Source organism: Triticum aestivum, chromosome 3A (genome assembly GCF_018294505.1).
Source record: "Triticum aestivum cultivar Chinese Spring chromosome 3A, IWGSC CS RefSeq v2.1, whole genome shotgun sequence".
Classification (NCBI taxonomy): Eukaryota; Viridiplantae; Streptophyta; class Magnoliopsida; order Poales; family Poaceae; genus Triticum; species Triticum aestivum.
The window spans coordinates 11,760,998-11,771,785 of NC_057800.1; the positions used below are offsets into that span (position 1 = coordinate 11,760,998).

General features: G+C 43.8%; 1 pseudogene; it reads left to right on the top strand.

The window, feature by feature from the left end:
- Window positions 1–1,891: 1,891 nt before the first annotated feature.
- On the top strand, window positions 1,892–4,482 carry LOC123056597 (G-type lectin S-receptor-like serine/threonine-protein kinase At1g34300; annotated as a pseudogene).
- Window positions 4,483–10,788: the final 6,306 nt, after the last annotated feature.

Here is a 10,788-nt window from a genome sequence, read left to right on the forward strand (position 1 = left end):
GGTTGAGATCATCATCATCAAGTGGATCTTCCTCCTCAAATATCTCTTCCTCTTCTTCATTGTTGTCATCCAATGATTTGTCCACATTCTGAGCAAACAAATCATCATCTCCATCTTCACAATCATAGTCACTCTCATAAAAGTCTGAATCAGTTTCATTCAACTCTTCTTCTCCATCATTGTTTTCAACTGCATTATCTGCATTGTCTGCATCTGCATCATGATCTGCCTCTGCATCCTCTCCTTCCATTGCATTCTCTGCATCATGATCTGCCTCTGCATCCTCTCCTTCCTCTGCATTCTCTGCATCATGATCTGCATCCTCTCCTTGTTCTTCATCCTCATTTCCATCTGCAGTTGGGCATCCTTTTAGTATGATTTCAGGATATAATGTCTGAATCTTGTTCTCCTCATCAACTAACAAATCCGATGTCTTGGCTTCTCTGCTGGACCTCACCATAGCAGCTATAACATCTGGATTGTCCACACATAGCAGGCCATCACCATAGTCTTTATCTGGCAAAATCCAGTACACCTTGGTTTGAGGGTCTGTAGGGTCATAGTCCATCCTTGACAAGCAATACTTGATCATCCCCAGTGACCATGTGTCTGAATGACAGTAGTCAAAAGCTTCATGACTGCACCCAATGTAAGAGAACTTCAATTCTCCACCTATGCATTCCCCCAAGAAAATTCCATTGTGCTCAAACTCCACTGAGAAAAACTGGCTAGCTTCTCCATTTGTCACTGCAACAATTGACAGATGATATATTCAGTGCAACTGAATCTTAGTTTCAGTGATCAAACTATAACTGAATCTGTACATGATTTTCAAACACAACTATGTACTGAATATCAACTAAAAGACAACCCTTTCATCACAAATCAATGGTAAAAATGCTGACTTTCATCTAAAAAAATCCATGTACTTTTGCATAACAGGGAAAGTCAGCATTTTTACACTGAAATATGAACTAAAATACCACCCTTTCATCACATTTTACACTGCATCTACAGTTCACTGCAACAATAGCATATAATCTCTGAATATGTAAACAATAAAATCACATCAAAAGACCCCCTCAAGGACCCCCCCCCCTTTTCCTGTATGCTACCCAAAACCCTAGATCAAATCCCCTCACATTGCCCTTGATTGACCCCCCCCCCCCCCGCCCCCCAATTCCTCAAATCAGCATCAAGAAACCCTAGACAAGCTCATGGAAACTACTTCCCCTACGAACCCTGGGGACGCACACAACCAACCCTAGTGAGCAGATCGACCCAATTTTCAACCCTACATCGGCATGATCGGCCTGAAAAACCCTACTGCGCCGAGTGCAGGAACAGGGGAAGCAGAGGAATAGGGGAAGCGCGAATAAGCAGGTCCTTACCGTATTCAGGAGGGAACTCGCCGGGTTCCCTACGCCGCGGCTCCATGGCGCCTTGTGTCGCCGCCGATGAGGAGGCGTCGCCTCGCAGGAGGAGCGGGCAGAGATGAGGAGGAACAGGGGACGTGGGCAGAAGGGAAAGGTTTTGGAAGGGGTTTGCATCGGGGCTGACGACCAGGTGCTTTTCTGTCGAGGGATGGACTTGTCTGCGAAATTGCTAAAGCGCGAGGGTTTCTTTGTAAAAACGTGATCCGGGCCCGACAGAGCCTACATGGCGTGCCACGTGTGCAGTTCGGGGTGGTTTTGTATAAATTTGTTACAGCAGACAAGTTGGAGGGCTAGTTTTGTGGGGTTTTTTAGTTCTTGTATGAAACTGTTCCCACCCCTACAAGTTTATGTATCAATAGTGGTATTAACTCAACAAATAATATGGATCAAAGGAAGTAGTAAAATGCCTAGGGGTGAACTATCTTGTCGATCGAATAGTGCGGAAGTCACGTACCATGGGTCGGGAGACGAATAATGGTGTCTTCGGCGACGGCAGCGGAGAGGCGCCCGACCAGGGAAAGCGCCAGCAGGGTGGCAACAATGTATGTCCTCATGGCCACCGGCTGCTCAGTCAGCTAGCTCTTGCTCTTGGGTGAATGAAACCTCCAGGCACCGGTCCCGTATTTATAGCCCCGGCAGCACTTCATGTCAACAAGTACTCCCAAGCGTTGATCTTTTGTTTTTTGTTTTCAGAATCCCGTAGAGCGTTGAATTTGAACACCATGGTGCATCATGTATAGGGGCGCGTAGGATTTCATCATGTGCGTTGCTCCCAAAACGTGCAGCGAATCAGGAATGCACGTGAACGCGTCGGGGCGTGCAAGCATCTCGTACGTGGCCTGCACCTGCACGCATACATATACGATGATGGTGGCGTGCATGCTTGCCTTTGCCACCGACGGATCAGTACACTAGTACACTTCTGAGTTTTAACTCGATGATCACTCCTACCTATGCACTAGCTAACCAAAGAAATCATCCAAGAATCGGAGTCCATGGGCGGCAAAAGCGGATCAGGTCGCATTCGCATCATACCTCCAGCGTGATTCCATTTTGAGAAACACAGGCCAGTCAGCTCGATAGCGGATTTTTTTTCTCGACAAAGGACATATTTCCATCCCGTGGATATATAGAGGTGATACAGCCATAGAAAGCGAATGTCTGGGCTACTGTACAACACAATGCACACAACCAACTCCAACACAACCAAAGGAAATGCCCTTGCAGCACTAATACAAAGCCCATCCTAATATGGGGTAGATGCTCTGCGGAGATTACACATCATCCAAGATGGGACAAAACCTTCCTGGTCATACGCTCAAGCTGGGTTAGACGCCGTCGTAAAAAAAGGTCTCTGTCTTCCGCGAACCGCCTCATATAAGGACTTGACAGAAAACCTAGCATTCTGATGCAAGTTTCATCAACACTCACCCAATCAGTTTGACAGCTGAATGAGCTTCACACATGTGATGTGAGTAATTTATTATTCCATGCTGCGTGGCTATGCCCTATTGGGTCCCTACTGAATGGAATATTAGGGTTTGCTTGGCCCAAGGCTAGTGCAATTGTGACAAATTTATCTCTAACAATCTGATGTAGAATTGCATAACCAAGCCACTATATCTGGGGAAGTTTACGCCCTCATGTTTACCCACTTGTTTGAAAGCAACTTGAGAACATGTGGGATGAGGACACGTGCATTAGTTTGGGCTACTGTGGGGTACAAATTCATGGTGACTGTAGTTTTTCGTTGTAAATTTTGTCAACGTGATTCGCGTTTTTGTGTGTGTGTTGGGTGGCTCTACCACTTTACGCTGGATTTGCTCCACCGGCTTGCTATTGGTCCAATGTGTTTTGAACGACGTGTTTTGATTGGCTTGCATGTGTAGGCTGGGGCCGGTGTTCGATTTAACCACGTTCCTACGATTGGATCTGCATGCTTATCCCTGGCCATCACTTTGTTTTTTTCCTCCTTATTTCCTTTCTCTTGCATGTGTGCGTGTGTCAAACGTCTCTCTTGGCAGGTGGGCCTGTCTTTTCTCGCATATTCTGTTGAGAGTGCCACATTAGCGTCCGGTTTGCAATTTTGCTTTCATTCGTAACATGTGTGTCATTGGTCTGCATGTATAGGTTGTTGCCGCTTTGGCTGCGTGTTCTGGGCGTCTCGCGTCGAGTTGCTTTTGTCCGAGCTCCTATAAATAAGGGCTTTCCCTGCTGCTGCTCCTTCAACTCGGCCGCGTGGTCATCGCCCAGTTCCACCTTATTCCTGGCCTTTGCGGCGTCCCTGGGCACGCTGTCGCTCTTCGTCGCCACGGTCACCTAGGCCGGCGGCATCTCCGGCTGGTCCACGGGCGACGGCGCGCCTGTCGACTCTGGGGGCTCACTCCGCCTGTCGTCCATCGGCGACCGGCAGCTGCTCAACGGCTCCAGTGTCGTGCTCTAGTCATCCGGCACCATCGTCGCCCTCCAAGAGTGGCAACCTCGTGCTCAAGAACTCCGTGGCGGGCGTACTGTGGCAGTCCTTCGACCACCCCACGGGCAGTATGGTCATGTCACAGACCTTTGCCTCCGGCATGAACCTCAAATGCGGCCCCTACGTCTTCATCGTTGACAAGGCCACCGGCAACCTAACGCTCAGGTGGGCCATTGCTGGCTCCGCCACCGTCGCCTACTTCAACAAGGGCTACAATTCCACCTTCACCGCCAACAAGACGCTCAGCTTCCCGACGCTCAAAAATCAAGACGCAGACGAACGCATCGTCTCTCTCACCGACAACATGCTCTCCTCCTCCATTGTCGTTGCCTACAACAGCAACTACGGTGAGAGTGGCGACATGCTGTGGTTCGTGTGCCTTGACACGGACGGCAACTTCGGCGCTTACTACGCCGGTGCGCCAGTGGCACGGCGACCGAGCAGTGATCGGCGGTGGCGGACCAGTGTGTGGTGTTCGGCTACTGCGGTAACATGGGCGTGTGCTGCTCCTCTCCCTCTCCTACACCGTTCAGCGTTGCCTTCTCTAGAATCTACACGCCACGCACCGCCTAGATCATCGCCGGGAACACATCCATCTAGAGACAACAAGTTTCTTCCAGGCCAACCTTGGCGGCCTCCGACGACTGGCCAGATCCAAGCGATGTGGGTTGCGCTGGCGAGGCTCTTTCGCTCGCGTCCTCTCCTCTGCCCAGTGTCGGTCTAGGGGTCTCGCTGCAAAACTGACATCGCCCCGTGCACACCTCGCACCACTACCATGTCGCCTTTGTTTCTAGCTCCTCCATCGCCTACGATGGTATATGGGGTTCCTATGTGGCAGCGTGACGGCCATGCTGAAGGCTGCGCGCTCTGCGGGTCTGGAATACGCTTGCCACGTCAGAGGTAGCAGGGCTGTGGGAGAGCACCGTCGCTAGGTTCAACGGCGCGATGGATCCCGGGACGGTGGATGTGCTTCACGGCTCACCTGCCGCACGCACTGTCGATGGTACGTAATGCTCACTCTAACAATTGTGAGTTGGGACATGTATGTGCACGGCAAGTTTGCTGAACTGGAGTCGCTAAGAACAGCGAGAAACAAGGAGCACGTCATGATGCTGCCGCCAAGCACAGATCGCTGAAGGTGAATGGCCATGTTGACCACGTGGTGTGGGGTCTTGTGGCTGTTGGGCCACGGCCGCGCGGTCACGCCGACGTGTGTCCTGCCCAAAGACGTGGGTGATAAGGGAAAAGTATCTAGCGCTCCCAGGCCTAGGGTGGTCCCGGTGCTTCGATGCGAATTTTTTTTTAAAGTGTTCAAAAAATTCTGAAAAAATGCAGCACATCGACGGAACATCGATGTCTCTTGTCACAAAATTTCAAATCAAAATTCGAAACATTGCTCGAGATACAAAAATGACAAATTTGACATCAATGTGAAAATCCGAAACATTTTCAGAATTTTTTGAACATTTTAAAAATGTTTTTTGGACATTTGGAGCACCAGGAGCACCCCAAGCCTGGAAGCACTAGATACTTTCCCGGGTGATGAGATGATATTGTTGCTTCGCTGACATACTTATACTGTAAATCGTTATAAAAAAATACGCATACTGTAGATCTGTCATCAAAAAACAAAGTGATCTACTGAGCAAATTAGTCTCTTCATAATTATGAAGTGGTGTGGTGCGCATGCCCTTTGTTTTTCTGGTTTACCAGCGGTGGATTTGTACAAATAGATAATACGTACTAATTTTATAGAGCTACTTCTTGCTGAACATCCCCCTGTATATCTCTGACTAGCTATTTAGCTCTCCATTCAGAAATCAGTTGAGGAAGTTTTATGTAGATACGCGGGACTCTATAAATTAGATTATGGGACTTCCCCTCTGCATGATTTTATGGTTAGCATTTATGCCACTTTGTCCTCATGCTATGTTTGTATTTAGAAATTGGACATGTTTAATGATTTTATGTTCTCTTCTTGGTTTTTGTACAAGATCGGAACACGTATTTTAGAACGGAAGGAGTAGTTCTAATTGATGCATAATAGTACTATATGGTAGTTGTACTTCTGTTCAAAAAATTGTACGTGATTCATAAAAAAAATGTAAGTGGCATGTGGATGTACGCTTTGTTTACACCATGTCTTATCCTGAATGGGTTGGCTTCTGGTTTCGAGGATTATTTTCCAGCTCCGCCTAAAGATTAGGAAACAAAAAAATAGTCATTTAACATTTTGATTGAAACTGTTACTGAACTTTTTTGGACATTTTTTGTTATTTTTGTAAGTTACCAACATTGCTATATCTTCCTCTTCGTTTTAAATATTAGAAAAGGTAATATCACTAGGAGTTATAGAACTTATGATGGATATTCAGTTTGGTGCTAGAACTTTAAAAATACGGATTTGTGATATCTAACTTTATGATGGGTTCAAATATGATGCTTTCTATCCTACCTAAAATCTAAAAAGTGCATACCCACTGTTTGGGTGAACCGAGCGGCCGGCTCCTGGCCACTCGATCCCGCGCGGACATAGTCCAGGTGCCATATGGGCTGAATCATATGGACTGGTTTTGGATTGTTGCTCTTTAAAATAGTGGGCCAGGAAATATAATTAGAAGGAAAAGTAGTACGTGATGTGCATTCTCTCTCTCCGCATGTGACTGATTTAACTACCTTCCTCAAAAATTAAAAAAGTCACATCTTTCGAACCTTGCATCGGAATTCAGATTCGTTTTCACCTTTGGACTCCTCACGTTGATAGCTTTAAAACTAGATCCCGCATGGGTATGTTTCGATGAAATTTTTTTGATGCCAACTTTGGAGCTATATGATGCAACTTTAGTACTGTGTTGTGCAACTTTAGTACCACATGTTGCAACTATTTTCGAAATAAAATTTTAGAGCTGGATAATCCAACTTCCTATGAGGTTGCAACGTAGCAACCATGACAACTTGATTTGTAACTAGTCTAGTGTCGTGGCCAACTATCTAGTTGTAGATGTGCAACCATCGTCCCTACTTGTAATGTAGTCTACTTGCACACACATTGATGTTTAGTTGGCAGGAAGACTAGTTGCACACACATATGTTCAATTGACTTTTAATGTAGTCTAGTTGCATACACATTGATGTTTAGTTGGCTCGTAATGTAGTCTAGTTGCATACATATTGATGTTTAATTGGCTTGTAATATAGTCTAGTTGCACACACATTGATATTTAGTTGACTTGTAATATAGTCTAGTTATACAAACAAAGATATTTAGTTGGCAGGAAGACTAGTTGCACACACAATGATGTTTACTTGGCAGGAAGACTAGTTGCACACATATATGCTCAGTTGGTTTGTAATGTAGTCTAGTTGCACACACATTGATGTTTAGTTGGCAGGACACTAGTTGCACACACACATATGCACAATCGACGCGGCAATGTAGTCTAATTGCACACACATTGATATTTAGTTTGCAGGACTAGTTACACACATATATGCTCAGTTGGCGCGGGAATGTAGTCTAGTTGCACACATATTGATGTTTAGTTGGCAAGATGACTAGTTTATCGAAACATCCCCATGCAGGATCTACTTTTGAAGAGCACGTCGCGAGGGTTTCAACGGTGAAAACAAATCTGAATTTCGACACGCGGTTTAGAAGATATGTCTTTTATAATTTTAAAAGCTAAAAATTAATGCATAAGAAACGAACATGAGGAACATTAATGCAGTGACATGCAGACATCTATCACGTGAGAAGAAACCACATAGGAGGTAATTAATTAGCAGTGTCCTTTTTAGCCACAAGGATAATTACGTGCAATATTTGGCAAAAAAAACAGCAAGCCGCCTAGGAGCGCTAGCGGGCACCCAGACACCCGCTAGACGCGTCCTCTATCCTATCCTGTCTCGATGGCATGCCAGTGTGGCAGTGGCCCACACGTCACTACTGGGAGTAAAAAGAAATCAGATAACTCCCTGGATTATATAATTACACAGAATAGCACATGCGGGTCCTTCCTGTTAGCAAACAGTATAATAGGAAAATTATACACATATAGAAATAGAACATCATACCTCCAGTAGCAATGCTAGACGCATAATAAACCAAAAAAACGACTGATAACTGATGGTTCAATTCGGTGACTACTGCCTATATATCCTTTTTGTACAGACAGTGGGCTAGCTAGTTGAAATGGACCATTGTCTGTGCAGCCCATTTTGCACCTTTGTTTATTTTCAGAAATTTGTACTCCCTCCATTCCTAAATATAAGTTTTTATGGAGATTTCAATATAAACTACATACAGATGTATATAGACATATTTTAGAGTGTAGATTCACTCCTTTTGCTCTGTGTGTAGTCTGTATTGGGATGAGATAGTATGTAAATTATTATCAGGAATAGAAATAAGTTCTAAATATTCGTGTCTTATAAGTATTATATATATATATATATATATATATATATATATATATATATATATATATATATATATATATATATATGTTTTATAGTTTAGAGTAATACAAATGTGTGTAAGCTTTATATTCACAAATATTAAATTATTAATACAAACATTTATGTCTAACACACAAATAATTGTAGTTGAGATTTTAAATTATGGATATGTTTAATTATATGAACATTAATCTACACAAATGTGCTTACAATCATTAATTTTTTATATGATTAAAATAATAATTTCTAAAATTAAATGTTTACAAATATGTGTATTATTTTAAATTATAATACATTTCTTAACTGATAAATATTTTATTGAATATACAAATATTTTTAGAATAATAGATGAACCATTCAAGCGAAAAGTGCTTCCAACTTCTTATCACTGTGTGTCTGTATCTCCATGTACAGCCCGGTATGTAGGGGGTGAGCTGTATATGGTTTCAGTAAGCAGTTCTTGTTAGAGGTGTATCAATATTAATCGTTCTACTTGTGTCCATGCATTTGAATGGTCGTAATAAGTCAACTTTTTTGTCATCTTCAACCTTTTTATGTATCGTTATGCCTCTCTTTAATTGTTAGCGAATGACTATTTATTACTCTATTGTTTGGACCATAGTCTACATAGTCGTGACTGGTCGACGAGCGCGGCGTGTCGCCGCGCGGGCTAAGCTAGTATTGCACCAAAACTAGGGAGGATTGCTACTTCTGAGTTGCATTGTGATTTTCCGGAAGAGAAAGGGTGAAGCAATATAGTAGCGGATAGTATTTCCCTCAGTGAGAACCAAAGTTATCAAACCAATAGGAGAACCAAGCAAATGCCTAGTAAGTAGTACCGACACACACAAGAGCAAATACTTGCACTCAACGCGGGCAAAAGGGTTGTCAATTGTCAATCCCCTTGAACTTGTTACATGCAAGGATTAAATCCAGTAATGATAAATAGATAAATTGAAAAGTATGATAAAAAAGAGTAAAATTGCAGCAAGGTGTTTTTGGTTTTACCAATATGAGTTAATTGACTAGAGGACCATAGTTTTTACTAGAGGTTTCTCTCTCGAAACATAGTATATGGTGGGTAGACAAATTACTGTTGGGAAATTGATAGAAAAGCGCAGAGTTATGACGATATTCATGGCAATGATCATGTATATAGGTATCACGTCTGTGACAAGTAGACCGAAACGATTCTGCATCTACGATTATCACTCCACCAATCAACCGACTCCTGCCTGCATTTATGGTATTAAGTTCATGACAAACAAAATAGCACTTTAAGCATGATGACATGATGAAGACGGAATAAATCCATGCAATATGATTAAACCCCATCAAAAATATGTTGGAAAATGCCCAGGGACCATGCGGTAATTTCCATTTTTTATAGGGGTTCTTCTATTGCTGGAAAGTTTAATGGATTGAGGTGTTGTTTCACAACAAAGAGAAAATGTCGTAAACTATTATTACTAGTAGAACGTCTGTGGGTTTCAACGGGCTTCTAAAAAATAAGATGCTACTCACCGAGCTCAAATAACCAAGGACATTGGCATATCAGCTTGCACATCTTTTGTCTTGCAAATCAGCTAACAGACGTCATATTCTCAAACACAATCATGTTATTGACAACTCAAAACAAAATACTCCCTCCGATTCTTTTTTCTTTGCGTATAACTTTTGCCCGTTTCTTCCTAATTAGTCTGCGTACTACCTTTTGCTGGCGACTGTTTCCATCTATACCCTGCACCTATCGCGTACGCATTCATTACTTTGGCAGCAGCACCTATCGCGTACGCATTCATTACTTTGGCAGCAGCACCGGTGCTCCAACCAATCAGAGTGGCATGCAAACGGGCCCATGGCGCATGCATGCGCGAGAAAGAAGCAGATTGAGGCGGCCACCCAATCTGTTGCATGCAATGATTAAACAAATTGTGCTCTCTCCGTGCATGCACAGGGGCAAACTCGTCCAAAATATACACAGCGAGGACCTCCTTGGTATCTCTGCTTCACCTTATGCGCAGAGAAATAAGGATCGGAGGGAGTATGCTTGTAGTTGGAATGGGTTATGTATTATTCAGTCATCTAGGCACGATCTGAATCCATAACATCACAAATACAATCCCAAATTTTACAGAACTTATTCGCACAATCCCCAACACTCGAATCCCTTAATCCCATGTCCCTCCTCTGCCAGCGACGACCCACCTCCGCTACTATTCTTCTTCTTCCTCTCCGCCCGCCTCTACCTTTTATACATCGACCGTGTCACCATCCTTCTAAACCATGCCGCCATCGCCGGTGCTTACGACCTCGCACTCCCGCACTTGAGTTCGTTAACCCGTTGCCTCTCCACCATAGGTGATGACCCACTTGTACTACTATTATTCTTCTTCTGTCCGCCACCACTAATTTTATCTT